The sequence below is a fragment of the Lactuca virosa genome, chromosome 1 (genome assembly GCF_052849685.1).
Source record: "Lactuca virosa cultivar CGN04683 chromosome 1, Lactuca_virosa_CGN04683_v6, whole genome shotgun sequence".
NCBI classification, from domain to species: domain Eukaryota; kingdom Viridiplantae; phylum Streptophyta; class Magnoliopsida; order Asterales; family Asteraceae; genus Lactuca; species Lactuca virosa.
In genome coordinates, this window is record NC_136426.1 from 171674149 (window position 1) to 171689291 (window position 15143).

The 15143-nt window shown below is 35.7% G+C and overlaps 1 non-coding gene across 1 annotated transcript; it reads left to right on the forward strand.

Moving 5' to 3' along the window:
• Nucleotides 1-7650: 7650 nt before the first annotated feature.
• Nucleotides 7651-7757, forward strand: LOC145151729 (small nucleolar RNA R71). The gene has a single exon (XR_013732287.1). It is a non-coding gene; the product is annotated as a small nucleolar RNA R71 (small nucleolar RNA).
• The last annotated feature ends 7386 nt before the right edge of the window (nt 7758-15143 follow it).

Below are 15143 nucleotides of genomic sequence, written 5' to 3' on the forward strand. Positions count from 1 at the left end.
TTAGCAGTTGATGTGTGTATAACCAACTAGTTTTAATCCTACTTTTCAAATGTAAATTTAACACACAAAGGCAGTGGACCTATCAATTATGGTATAGTTAAATAAGTAGGGTATCGAACTCAGGGAACGGAAATTAAACTAATTACTAATATTATCTAAAACAATTACTAAAATAGAAGGGGTTTCTCTAGTTTTGCAAGACTAGAAACTTAACTAAAACTTAACTAACACTTAATTAAGCAACTAACAGCTAAACAATTAAATTGCAACTAAATTCAATGATAGAAAGGACTTCTGTCTAGGTTCGAGTCATTTGATCCTATGGTTGATTTTATGGTAAATATATCGGATTAACTTTTCATTGGCTACCGATTGAGATGATTAGGTTCACGTTCGTTATTGCTAATCCTTAGAAAACAGATTAATTCAAGCAGTGGCCAGTTGTCTAAATTAATAAGTTCCCTAGTTAATTAATTCAGGTTTAGTAAGACTTGTAATGGTTAATTGAATTGGTGATTCAATTAACCTCTTGTTGATGGTGTATCACACAAGCTCACATATTAACTTACCTATCTTCTAGTTAATTCTAGTTTCACATTCGTTATTCCTAGACATATAACTATGTGGTCACATAAATCATATGAAATTAATAACTAAGAGATGTTCATACAACTTAATTACTGATTTATTAACAGAAAATAGTTGTTATTAATATATGAGGTTCTTTAACAAGCTTAACAAAACAATATCACCAATTAAAATTAATTCTAACCATAAAATCAATCCATATTCACAAAATCATCTACCCTAAACAGAAGACAAAGGTTTTAGTTCATAATTGCAGTAAAAACAAACTCAAAAACGAATTTAATTCGTGCAAACATGATTCAATCGAAAGCTTAAATAAGAATAAACGAGAATTTGCCTTAATCCTCTTCAAAATCGAACTTAGGGTTGATTCCTCAGCTTCTCTCGGTCTAGCAGTACCTTTAATCGCAATCTAAGCCTCCTAGGGTTCTAGAGAAGTCCCCATCTCGATCTCAAAGTCCCTATTTATATTTTTCTGGAAACAGAGGTGACTCGTCGAGTCAAGGTCCCAACTCGTCGAGTCCTTCATTAAAAATCTGTGTACGGCAAGGACTTCTAGAGCTTCGCGAATCTTCGATCCAACTCGTCGAGTCAGGATTTGACTCGCCGAGTCCTTCTTGTTTTTGGCATTTTTCTTCTTTGTTTCAACTCTCGAACTTCCAACTGCTTCTCCTGCTTCCTTTTGCTTCCGAGCATATCTTTTGGACTGAAAATACAATTTAAACACCATTAAGTACCTTTTGTCCATAATATGTAAATAATTAGCTAATAAATAATGAAAATCTATACTAAATATATAGCTAAATATGAACATATCAAAATACCCCACACTTGACTTTTGCTTGCCCCCAAGCAAAACTGAATTTTAGCATACTAATATTACATATGACAATCCCAATCAAACCCATCAATTATGCCAAGACCGCAACGCATGCATTTGTGTCTAAAATTTTCCTAAGGACCCCCCTCAATTCTAAATACTAACAATCCTCATAAACACTCACCCACTTCTTTTGAACAACGCTCATTTTATGCATCCCTCTGAATCCATCCGCAGAAAACCTCCTAGCCTCAAGGTATTTTTGGTTGAGCAACCCAAGCATACATAATCAAGAAAATTACAACTTTTTGATACCACTATGGAGCTATTTTCGGAATTCTTCACTTCTCTGATAATTCGACTTTAATTTCTTTGAATTCACCACCTTTTGATTTTCGGTATCTTCAATTATTTGAATCTTCAAAATTTTGATCTTTTGATCTTCACTTTGATTGCTCCAAAATTCTTACAACTTTTCTTGTAATTCCCTCTCTTTTTTTTTCACATGTAACTCACTTTTTCCACTCAAAACCTACATGCTTAAGCAGGGGCGCTCAACTTCAACCTTTATTGATTAAAGATAAAATTTTCCTGGATACATTTCTGGTACACGATGTTAAACATATTGCATCCCTCAAACTAAGCGATGTTATGTTTTTGTCCCATTATTTCACTAGAATAAAGGGGGCCACAAATGCACTAGAATGTGTATAGGCTCAACTAAACATTTGGGTCTTCATGCAATCACCAAACATAACACTAGCATGATTCCTAATTGCTTTTTACCAAATTTTTCTAAATTAAGTCCTAGCAATTTTATGCAAAATTTCAAAACTTTCAACTAAAATTTCAGCTAATGTAACTAAAATTTTAACTAATGTAACCAACCCCCTACCCCACACTTAATTTATGCAATGTCCCCATTGCATACTATGCATGAAAAAACATAAAAGTAAAGAGAGAATTGGAACAAACTCCCCTGGGATAGTAGTTGCGAGATTGATTTTCTTCTTTGAAAGCTCCATCTTCAATTGACTTTAAACATGGGAACAACTCATCCATGTCTTGGGTGTCAAATCTCGTGTGGTTAGCTCCAAATATGCAGGAAAATCCTTTGGAAAGTTCCAGGAATCAATCTTAAATATAATGCAGTCAAGTGGCGTATAAAATAGCATCAAATCAGTAACTTTAGAGGTGCAATGAAAAACAACATGTCGAGTGGAATGATGACTCGTCGAGTAGGAGCGGGAAAAGGCAGAAATCGTGAAATTACACTGGGACTCGTCGAGTCAGTATGTGCACTCGGCGAGTCCATCGCTGTGTAATGAAAATATATTATGCTTTAAATCCGGCTTTTGGTGTGCTGAAGTAACATCAAAAAGACACTTATGCCCTTCTCTTCTTCAGTATCTACGCACCCTTCAACCCTCTCTAAAACCGGACTCGATACTTAAACTCCATTCTCGCTCGCCTAGACTCGATGCTTCTATGAAACGACTCTCTAAACTCTTCGTTTGCAAACCCTTTATCCAAATTCTGAAAAGACTAAAACAAACACGTAATAAAAAGGAAAAACAAACCATAAACAAATCCTAAATTACTCGTCCAAGCCAAACAAAACAAACAAACAAAAACAAACAATAATGAAAAATTGTTTTAACACAACCAAAATAAAAAGGATAGAACTTCAATCTTCATATTCATCCTCATCATCCTCTTCATCATCATTCCGCGCTCCACTCCCACTCGCTCTGCTCCGTCTTGTGTTTATCCTCTCCTCCCAAGTAGGCACATAAGGAAATTGACCCCCATCCACATGTTGAATGTTGAAGTGATTAAACAATTGGATAAAGGACCGGTTGGCAAAATTCAAACCCCTCCCCAAATCATCTTGATATCTTCTTCCCTCCGCATTTAACCACTCCGGGGGTATATCATCTTCGACTGGGATCACCGGTGGATCGGGATGTGCTTGCTCGCATCTCGGCCTTACCCTCCTTCCCGGCTCCTCGGGTCCTATCACTGCATCATCATGAGGAATAGCATAATGGCCCCCTCCATAATCTTCAATAATTCGGGATCTTCTAAAAAGAATGGGATTAAAAGGAGGGGTCGGGACCATCGTCATCAAGTTCTATGCTCCTCTTTCCATTAACCCATAGGATTTGGCTAGGCGGGTGACAAACATCCCACCACTGATCTTTGATGTTTTGCGATCCTTCACCGCCCCCCAGCTAAATAAGACGCCATGCAATACAGAAGATTGCAAAAAGTGTTAGGAGTAATAATACTCCACAAGTAGAAAACATCAAGGTAGGGAACCTTGTCGTCATCTTTCCTCATGTTGATTGTATTCGCGATGAGGCGGTGAATCAATCTATGGGTGGGTGATCGAATACTCCCCTCTTGAGCAGACTTGGGGATATAAACTTTGTTAGCAATGGTGTTCCACCAAGTGGAACCCATAACACCCTCCGGGAACCCCTTATGACAATGCTCAAGAAATGTGCCAAAACCCTCAGTAGACACCAATTGTTGGTCATAAATACCCAACCTATACGCTAGTTCCACCATACTACATCGGCAGAATTCACCACCAAGGCAAAAAGTAACAATTCCCGGGTTGTAATAATCGTTCCCTTCACGGAAATTGATGGTTGAGAAAAATTCCCAATAGAGCCCCTTGAACACCGGTTCTTGAATGCGGAATAGCAGGTTCCATCCATCACGAGTGATGGATACCCCATCATTCATAAAGACTTTGACAAGATACGGGGCCAACTGCTCTTCATAACGAACTCTTCCTAACCAATCCCAATCTATTCCATTTGGTACGTAAATTTCTTTCTTCTTAACTTCAACCAGCTTCTTCTTCCATCTTTTCATTGTGAATTCCGAATCAATTCTTGGAAAATTTAACCAAGGATGGTCTCCTTAGCTACGCCTAGAGCCTTGTCCACCTCTTGAAAACATTTTCTGCAACATAAGAAAACCATACAAACCCGAAAACACAGAAACATTAAAAACCAAAATCTGGGACTGCCTTCAGGGACCGACTCGTCGAGTCCACGAACAGACTCGGTGAGTCACATGAACTGCTCGAGTCGCATGTCTGAAGTGTATCAATTCATCCAACAAAACTCAAAATTGGTACCAGGGGTTTGTCTCGGGATGCATACTAAGTATAAATTCATAATCAATTGCATATATAACGTCCTAAGTAGACAAAAATTAAAAACCCTAGAATCCTAATCAAGTCAAAGGAAACCGGTTGCAACAAATTGGGATCAATATTCTGTAAAAATTAAAGCTTTAAGAAGATTATAAACAAAAGATGTTACCTTGTTAGAAGAAAGCGGAAGAAATCAAGAAAAATGGGATGGGTTGCTTGAGAGAATCTTGGCACGTCGAGTATAGGTATGTCGGCCGTATGAAGTGAAAATGTTTATCAATTAGGTTAAAACCCCAATTTTACAGAAATGTAAAAATTATTTTTTTTCAGTAATTTTGATCGACTCGTCGAGTAATCGTTCAGACTCGCCGAGTCAGGTCGCGAAATTATTTCCTTATTTAAAAATAACACCGCACCCCACACTTAGGCCTTAATTACCCTCAAGCAATCATATATGGATGAATATTAAGATTAAAATAAAAAAAACTAAGTAATCCTCACAAAACAAAAACGAAAAACGAAAAGAAAAGAAAAGCAAACTCTTTTGACGGGTTGCCTCCCGTTAAGCGCTTCTTTTTAAGGAGTCAGCTGGACTCCTTCCCGCTTTACGTTTCTGCTGCTTCCTCCATTGGGATCTCCTTTTTTAATTTTTGGACTTTATATTTTGTCTTGTACAAATAGATTTTTCTCTTGTAAGCCCTCCTTAATTCTTCCATCCTCTTCCTTGCAATGATTTCTTCAGCTTTACGCTTTTTCCCTTTATTGTGCTTATTTTTCTCCACTCCTTCTTTTTCACGCTCCATCGTTTCCCTTCCTTTCTTATCTTTCTTGATTACCTTTTTGGTCGTTACAGAATACGGTGCTTTGAAAGTGAAAACTTCACATGTAGTAGAGACAATGGCACGAGGCTTGGTTCTTTTGCTTTTGATTGACATCTCTTCTTGATCTACTATATGTAATTCAATAGAAGAGGTATGATTATCACCATTCAAAGTTTTAAGATCCTCTTTATCTTCCAAACTCCCTCCATCCTTCTCTTGGACAGCCGTATCATTCTCTACCATTGTTTCAAGAAAAGCCAAATGTGCATCCTCAAAGTTGATAAGATCTTTAACAGCCTTGTTTTTCTTAATAGGATTCTTCAAATAATCATGCAAAACATGCACATCTGGTTCACAAAGGGTACTAATGGCTTGCAGACTAACATTTCCATCAGATTGGGAACTTTCGCAGGTACTCGTCGAGTCAGCAGATACGACTCGGCGAGTCAGAGAGTCTTCAACACTTTTGAGGTTTTCTTTGCAGTTAGCTTCCTTGATCAGCCTTTCTATCTCCTCCAGATCTCCCTTGGCATCAGAATTCTCTTCCAAGGATAATATGAATTGGTTTGGGTTGACCTCTTGTAAGTAAGCAAGCTCTCTCTCCAATACTTCATCATCTAAAATTATTGAGGAAACCTTATCTTCTTTTGACTCTTTGCGCTTCTCCTCTTTCTCAGCTTCAAAAATTACCGAATCATCTCCCACCCTTAATGTTAGCATAGATTCTCGCATATCTACCAAAGAACAAGCGGTATTCAAGAATGGTCGCCCAAGGATGATTGGTACTTTAAAGTCCTCCTCTATGTCTAATATTATGAAGTCAACCGGAAATACTAACTTATCAATCTTGATAAGGAGATCTTCACATACTCCCATCGGATGTATTATCGTTTTGTCGGCTAAATGAATCTCATTTGAATAGGCTTTGGGACCGGAAGGTTTAACTTTTGGAAGAAGGAATATGGCATAATATTAATACTTGCACCCGAATCCGTCAATGCTCGTGTGGTCATTATGTTCCCAAATTGACAAGGTACGGTGATGCTTCCCGAATCGCCCCTTTTTTCTGGCAGTTCACTTAGCACTATTTCAGCAACTTCTTCTATATTTCTTATAGTGGTAAAGAGGTTTTTAAGTAAACTACCATATTTCGGTGTTTGTAATATCGTTTCAACAAATAGAATATTTACTTGGAGTGCCTTTATGTGCTCCATAAACCTCCTATATTCTTGAATCTACTCATCAGGTATGGCTCGGCTCGGAAATGGAAAAGAGGGTTGGTAAGGCTTCAAAAGAGAGCAGTTTTTGGTATCAGGTTGTCGACTCGTCGAGTCCATGATGGCAACTCGGCGAGTCGATATGGGTTTACTCGAATCCCAGCTACTTTCTTCTTCTGTTCGCACTTTGTTGGGATTCTTCTGGATAGCGGTCAGAGGAGTGTAAATTGGTTTAGAATCTGTTGTTATTGCATTCACATGCACCATTCTTGGATTTTGCTCGGTATTGCTAGGAAGTTCACCGGGTGCTCTTTGGTTGATTTGTTGTGCAAGCTGACCTAGCTGTTTTTCGATGTTATGATAGATGCTTGCTGATTCCTAAGCATATTTTTCTGATCCTTCATCATAACTTGATGTTCTCTAAGCATATTTCGTTGCTCTTTCATTTCAGCATCTTAATCATTATGCCTCTTTTCAGACGCGGCTACAAATCTTGTGAACATATCTTCCCAGTCAGCTTTCTTCTCCAGCACCGGTTCCTCTTTTTGATAATAGCCCCTTTCTTTTTGCTTAAATTTCTCCTCCTTTGCCTTTTTGTACTCATCATAAGGAAGCCAATCCTTCTTGGGTTTTTGCCAATTGTCATCATACCTATCACCACTTGAATATCACACTTGCACCCTCCGGTTCCCGTTTTCGTCAAGATCACAATCTTTAGTGAGATGAGGCCCTCTACAATTCTCACAACCGAACCTAATGGCATGGATGGATTGGTCCATCTTAGTCATTCTTCGATCCAAATTCTCTAGTTTAGCCATCATTGTTGCCATGCTATCATTAACTGAGTTCACCGCCCCCCGACTCAGTTCATTCCTTGGGTTATGATATTCTCTAGAGTGCTTAGAGAATTCTTCAATTAGGGCCTTTATCACAGGGGGTGCTTTCTTTGTGAGTGGTCCTTGCGAATCAAGGAGTTGCCTAGTTGTCACATTTACTCCATCATAAAAAATGGAGACTTCTTGTTAGCTGTTTAGATCGTGATGTGGGCAATTCCTTAGTAAGCCTTTGTACCTTTCCCACGCTTCATATAGTGACTCTCCAGCTTGTTGTTCAAAATTAGCTATGGCTTTCTTTAACTTGGCTATTTTTGAAGGAGGGCAAAACTGGTCTATGAATTCTTCTTTCATTTTAGCCCATGTAGTGATGGATCCTGGGGGAAGTGATTTCAGCCAATCCTTTGCAGCTCCCTTGAATTTGACAGGTAGCATACGAAGCAAGACAGTGTCGCGAGCCACATTAGGGACATTGAAGTAGTCGGCAATGTCATTGACTTCGTCAAGATGCTTGTATGCGTCTTCATGATCCTTCCCGTAGAATGGAATCTCCTTAAGTTGAGCAAGTATGTGGCCTTTAAGTTCAAAGGTGGCAGTTGCAGGAATGATGGGTTGCACTAGTCCCGGTCTGGTATCGTCACGTATCCTTTTCTTCCATTCACCCATGGGAACTTCATCGATGTTAGCCATGGGGTCAGCTAGTTCGCCTTCTAAATCGCTTCCTTCTTCGGAGTCGGTTTCTTCCCTTTCAGATTCGTACTCGGTCTCTTCCTTCCTTGGGTCTTCGCCTGCTACTGAAGAGAAGCTGGATTCCTCTTCTTTCTTGCTCTTTTTCTTACTAAATACAGACTTGAGATTCTTTAAAGGAGAATTCTTCGATGTGGTGGTTTCTCCTACGGTTTTGTCCTTGTTTTTCTTCAAAGTAGCTTCCGGGTCTTCAAGTGGTGGAAACAAAGGTGTTCCTCCTCCTCTGGTCATAAACGAACTGCAATTAAAACAGAAAACACGCGTAAAAATAACAAAAATAAAATAAAACCGAAACTGAGTTTCAGCGATGGACTCGTCGAGTAGCTTCGATTGCACTCGGCGAGTTCAAGGCGAAAACAGAAATTTTTTTAATAAAGATCCTAAAAACAGAAAACTACTAAAACTTGAACTAATGACTAATTTACTAAAAAAAATAACTTTGTGCAAGATAATTCTCACACAAAGGGTCGATAAAACTAGAAATTAGAATTAATTTTTGAACCGTTCCCCGGCAACGGCGCCAAAAACTTGATGTGTGTATAACCAACTAGTTTTAATCCTACTTTTCAAATGTAAATTTAACACACAAAGGCAGTGGACCTATCAATTATGGTATAGTTAAATAAGTAGGGCATCGAATTCAGGGAACGGAAATTAAACTAATTACTAATATTATCTAAAACAATTACTAAAATAGAAGGGGTTTCTCTAGTTTTGCAAGACTAGAAACTTAACTAAAACTTAACTAACACTTAATTAAGCAACTAACAGCTAAACAATTAAATTGCAACTAAATTCAATGATAGAAAGGATTTCTGTCTAGGTTCGAGTCATTTGATCCTATGGTTGATTTTATGGTAAATATATCGGATTAACTTTTCATTGGCTACCGATTGAGATGATTAGGTTCACGTTCGTTATTGCTAATCCTTAGAAAACAGATTAATTCAAGCAGTGGCCAGTTGTCTAAATTAATAAGTTCCCTAGTTAATAATTCGGGTTTAGTAAGACTTGTAATGGTTAATTGAATTGGTGATTCAATTAACCTCTTGTTGATGGTGTATCACACAAGCTCACGTATTAACTTACCTATCTTCTAGTTAATTCTAGTTTCACATTCGTTATTCCTAGACATATAACTATGTGGTCACATAAATCATATGAAATTAATAACTAAGAGATGTTCATACAACTTAATTACTGATTTATTAACAGAAAATAGTTGTTATTAATATATGAGGTTCTTTAACAAGCTTAACAAAACAATATCACCAATTAAAATTAATTCTAACCATAAAATCAATCCATATTCACAAAATCATCTACCCTAAACAGAAGACAAAGGTTTTAGTTCATAATTGCAGTAAAAACTAGCTCAAAAACAAATTCAATTCGTGCAAACATGATTCAATCGAAAGCTTAAATAAGAATAAACGAGAATTTGCCTTAATCCTCTTCAAAATCGAACTTAGGGTTGATTCCTCAGCTTCTCTCGGTCTAGCAGTACCTTTAATCGCAATCTGAGCCTCCTAGGGTTCCAGAGAAGTCCCCATCTAGATCTCAAAGTCCCTATTTATATTTTTCTGGAAACAGAGGTGACTCGTCGAGTCAAGGTCCCAAATCGTCGAGTCCTTCATTAAAAATCTGTGTACGGCAAGGACTTCTAGAGCTTCGCGAATCTTCGATCCAACTCGTCGTGTCAGGCTTTGACTCGCCGAGTCCTTCTTGTTTTTGGCATTTTTCTTCTTTGTTTCAACTCCCGAACTTTCAACTGCTTCTCCTGCTTCCTTTTACTTCCGAGCATATCTTTTGGACTGAAAATACAATTTAAACACCATTAAGTACCTTTTGTCCATAATATGTAAATAATTAGCTAATAAATAATGAAAATCTATACTAAATATATAGCTAAATATGCACATATCAACAGTGTTGGAGGAATGGTGTTGTCAGGAAAAAGAGGAGGTAATGCTTTGCTTACACCTTTGAGTAAATTACACGATGGTCCCTATGGTTTAGGGTAATTTGCACGTTTGGTCCCTAACTTATTTTTTTTAACTCGGAAAGGTCCCTACTGTTTGTTTTTGTTACGTGCTTGGTCCCTATCTTACCTAAAATGACTATTTTGCCCATGATTATTTAATTTATTTAAATAAACACACCCCCAACCCTACCCCCTCATCTTATCTTACATACCCCATTATTTTTTCCTATTTAAATAATAGTCTTTTTAATTAAGACAGGGATCAAGTGCGTAACAAAAACAAACATTAGGCACCAAGCGCATAACAAAAACAAACAGTAGGGACCTTCCAAGTTAAAAAAATAAATTAAAGACCAATCACGTAAATTACCCCACACCATAGGGACCATTCGTGTAATTTACTCTACACCTTTCTCATGTTGTGTATCTCCATATCCTTTCATAGAAACGAATGTAGCCAAATAATACGAGTAATTTTCTAAGCTATTTTTTAAGAAACGTGGAGTGTCTACTTTTGTAGTTACTTTGTATAGCCAAAAAGAGAAAGCATTTAAAATCGGGTGAAATCAGTGAAGTAGCTTTTTGGAAATACGATAACCTGAGTCTTGTTTGTTTTTTGTATTACAATATGTATGCTCAGCTTGGGATGAACTTGTGCATATTAGACATGCTATTGAGTTCATGGTATGTTTCTTCCAACTAAATTGTATCTTAAAGATTCTATTGTTTCTCTCCCCCATTAAAGGGAGTTTTATGTTTTGTGTAATATCAGATTAAATTATTTATATGTATCCACCTTATTCCATATTTTTGTGACCTTCAGACTATGCATCACAAGTACAGGTTATCATATGATGAAATCACCATTGATCTGTGTCCTGTAAGCATCTCTCTTTCTCTCTCTCACACATACATGATACAGACTGTTATGTGTAATCTTAGAGTGAAATTGCTTACAGTTAGAAATTTAAATGTTGATATATGCAGTTATGCACATTGGAATATTGATATAGCAATAATTATACATATATTTCGAGCGATATTTATGTATTTTTAGCTATATTTTGGTATGATTTAAGATAAAAGGTACTTATAAAGTTTGAAATTCCATTTTACAGCTAAAAATCATTTCTGAAGAAAAAGGAGAAGAAAATGTGCAAAAATCCGCAAAAAGAAGTGAAAGAAATTACACGAAGAAAAACGAGATCAAAAAGTCAAAGAATTCAAAGATAGCCGCGTTGGAAAGACGAGAAAACAAAATAAAAATATAAAAAAAAAGAATTTAAATTAATTAATGAGGTTTAATTAAAATAAATTATTGGGAATTAATTATTTAATTTCTAAATAATTTATATTAATTAAATTAATTTAATTTAATTTAAATTGAAAAAAGAAAAAAAAATAGAAAAGAAACAAAAAATCTAGCCCAAAATCGGAGCCCAAAACCCGGAGCCCAAAGAAGGTCTGATCCGTTCTTGCAGCCCAGATCCGGAAGAACCCGAACCGAATCCGAAAACCGACCCGCAACCATTTCGTCTCACAGAAGATCCGCGCCTTAACCTGGTTGCCGACCCGACTCCGATCCGACCCGGGAATTAGGATCCGCGCTTTTTTTTCCGATTATGACGTCATCGACGACGTCATCCAATCCGATCCATACCCGGCTTCGATCCAGCTCCGACCCGCTTATCCGATTCGTTTACTCTCACACAGGATCCGCGCCTCGACCCGGTTGACGACCCAAGTCCGATCCGGTACTATTCACAGCTCTAAACGACGTCGTTTTGGCTTCCAGATTTGCCAATTCCGATTCCATTCCATTTTTAACCATTTTTTCTCCACTTTTTCCTATTCTAAACCCATTCCTTTCCAACCAATACTCAATAATTCACCACCTTTAAACTTTCCAACCTTTTATTCCCATCTTTTTATTTCTTTTGAATTCTTTTTCATAAGATTTAGATTGGATCTTAGATCCAATCTCAATTTATTTCTTTTTGGTATTTAATTCTCCCAATTTTTACTATAAATACCACCATTTTTCACCACAAAAAAAGAGGAAGAGAAGGAAGAAAAGAGAAGACATTGCAATTATGCATTTTGATACACAAATTTCTTCCAACCTTTGAACCAATTTTCTACAATTGGGGATTCAAGAGTCAACGAGCTAAGGAATTGAAGATTGCAGTGGCATTAGGGACTACATCGGGTTTGTTTTATCGAAATGTTTAACATTCTCAATATGTTTTCTATGTATGTTGTAACTTTAATTATGGGCTAAAATTCCCTTTGCTTTCACTTGGATAATGAAACCTTGAAAATATGATTTGATTTATATTATTCGGATATTAATTGTTATTTATTTTATCATGCATATTTGATCATTTATTTTTATACGTTGAATTTTTGTAATAAATTTTCCTATAACTAAGTTAATATTTTTAAAGGATCAATTTAAATATATTATCTTGAATCATAAATTTTTCATGACCATTGATATTTATGACTAGTGATGGACAAAATCCTAGGATTAGGCAAAATAAAATACTAAAAATTTAACATGTATATTTTGTATCGTATGACCAACTTACGATTCCTATTAGTTTTACGACCACTAAAATTAATAGTTTGATCAAATGTTTGCATGATACGAATTAAATATTGTTAATAAAATTGTTAATTGCATGACAATTGTTTTTAATTATTTTTATTATCAAAACGGTAAAAATTAAATCATGATTTTTAACCAATTTTAGAAATCGGTAAATAACTAATAATATCCATTGCACTTAATATAAATCATTCATTAGTAAAAGGTGGAATTAAATCTAAGTGAAAGCATCCTTATCATTCTTGATTCTTAAAAACCAATTCTTGTTCTATATTTGTTTTTACACTTTAATCGTTAAAATTCTCATTATTTGTCTCGTTACTAAAAATTCCCCCAAGTTTCTTATCTTTTAAGTTAATTAGCGACAAATAGTCTAAACGTAAATCATACTCGTTTCCCCAAGTGTTCGACATCCGTTCTTACCATTGCTATATTACAACTCAATTAGGTACACTTGCCTAAGTCGTGTAGTAAATTCTAGCATCGGTAATTTCAACCCTATAAATTTAAGACTAGAGTGAATTTTTACACATCAAGTTTTTGGCGCCGTTGCCGGGGAAACGGTTTTATTTGGTTTAGTCTTATTGTTTGTTAGTTAACGTAAAAAAAAAAAAAAAAAAAAAAATTTAAATTTAAGAAAAAAAAATATATTAAAAACAAATTAATAAAAAAAAGGACGAAATTTATTTAAAATACTAAAGCTTACTTACTAAAAATTAAAAAAAAAAAAATTTTAAAAAAAAAAAAAAAAAATTATATTTTTTTTTATCTTTTAATTTAGTATTGCATAAATTTCCTTAGTTAAGTTAATTATAGGTTGTTGAATTTCCTTAGTTAATTATAGATTGTTAAATTTACTAATAAAAAAAAATTAAAAATATATAAAAAAAAATTATATTTAAAAAAAAAAAATTAAAAAAAAATAATAATAATAATAATAAAAATATATATAAAAAAATGGTATCAGAGCCATGTTTATATTGCATGAATAACCTTATTTAATTCGCGTGTAATACGAGTAATTCTACTTACCAGAACAGAGTTTGGAATTGGTACGTTGGTTTTGGTTGCTGGATTTCAGAAAAGTTATATTTATAATATACACCGAAATGATCCTGCCTCCCGGCTGCCTCTCTCTGTCTGTTCTCTATTTGATAGTCAAAGTATTACACAAAAATTAAATAAATAATTTATGCAATATAATCAATTCAATTTAAGATAGAATTTCCCTAATATATGACTCGAAGTTCAAATTTCACTGTCGTTCCACCTTTAGAAGAAAAAGGGAAAGAGGATATACCCCTCCAACTCACTGAAAACAATTAAGTGAGGGGTAGAGTCTGGCTCATGACTCAGTTAAAAAGAAGCGCTTGCGGGAGGCAACCCGATGTTTGTTTTGATTTTTGAATTTGGTGTGTTTATTTTCTGTATGTTTGGTGTGAATTTTCTTTTTAGTTTGTGTTTTTGTTTTCAATAAAAGTGCTTTTTAATGGTTTTATTTTTCTGTGAAAGTTACTTTTCAGCTTAGAAACAGGTGGTGGTCAGAATGGTGTAAAGTAAATTTCTGAAGTGCAAATTACAATTGGAGCAATGGCATCACATAAGTGTGGGGTGATTCCCCACAAAGAGCAGGATGGAGAACTGAAGCTGATACTGACCAACGGGAGAGCATTATTCGAAGGATGAAGCAAGTGTTCGGCCGACACAAGTCAAATCCAATTCACTCAGCGAAAAGGAGTAATTGATCTAATAACGCAATGTGTACTTGGCCAGTATACAAAGCGTTAAATTCAAGAATCGCGTAGAGAATCCCAATAATTGCATTACGCGACGTGTCCAAATCTTATACGCGACACGTAAATGCACCTGTTCAGAGAAATTGTGCGGAAAAAGATTCAGATGCCACACTTACCTAAATCTCCAGGTGGTTCAAAAAGAAAAGATTTACATCCACTTCAACATCACAAACAGAAAAATGCACTCAACACTTGTCCCACGCAATTCAGGATTTCGACCTCGCCACTACAATACCCCAGGGGAGTCTGTTCCTTTTTCTCCTTTTTTTTTTTTACTTTTATGTGCTTTAATTTTACATACAATGGGGACATTGTATGATTTAAGTGTGGGGTAGGGGGTCGAATAAGGAAACCAAGCATTTTTGATAAAAATTAAAAAGTTTTATTGTGTTGAAACTTAAGTTGTTAACGTTGTGTGGGATGATTCAATGCGAACTCAAATGTTTAATTGAACCAATAGTATGTTATAGTACATTTGTGGCTTCCCTATCCTAGTGAAATCATGGAACAAAAACACAACCTTGCTTAGTTTGAGGGCCATAATATGTTTAGCA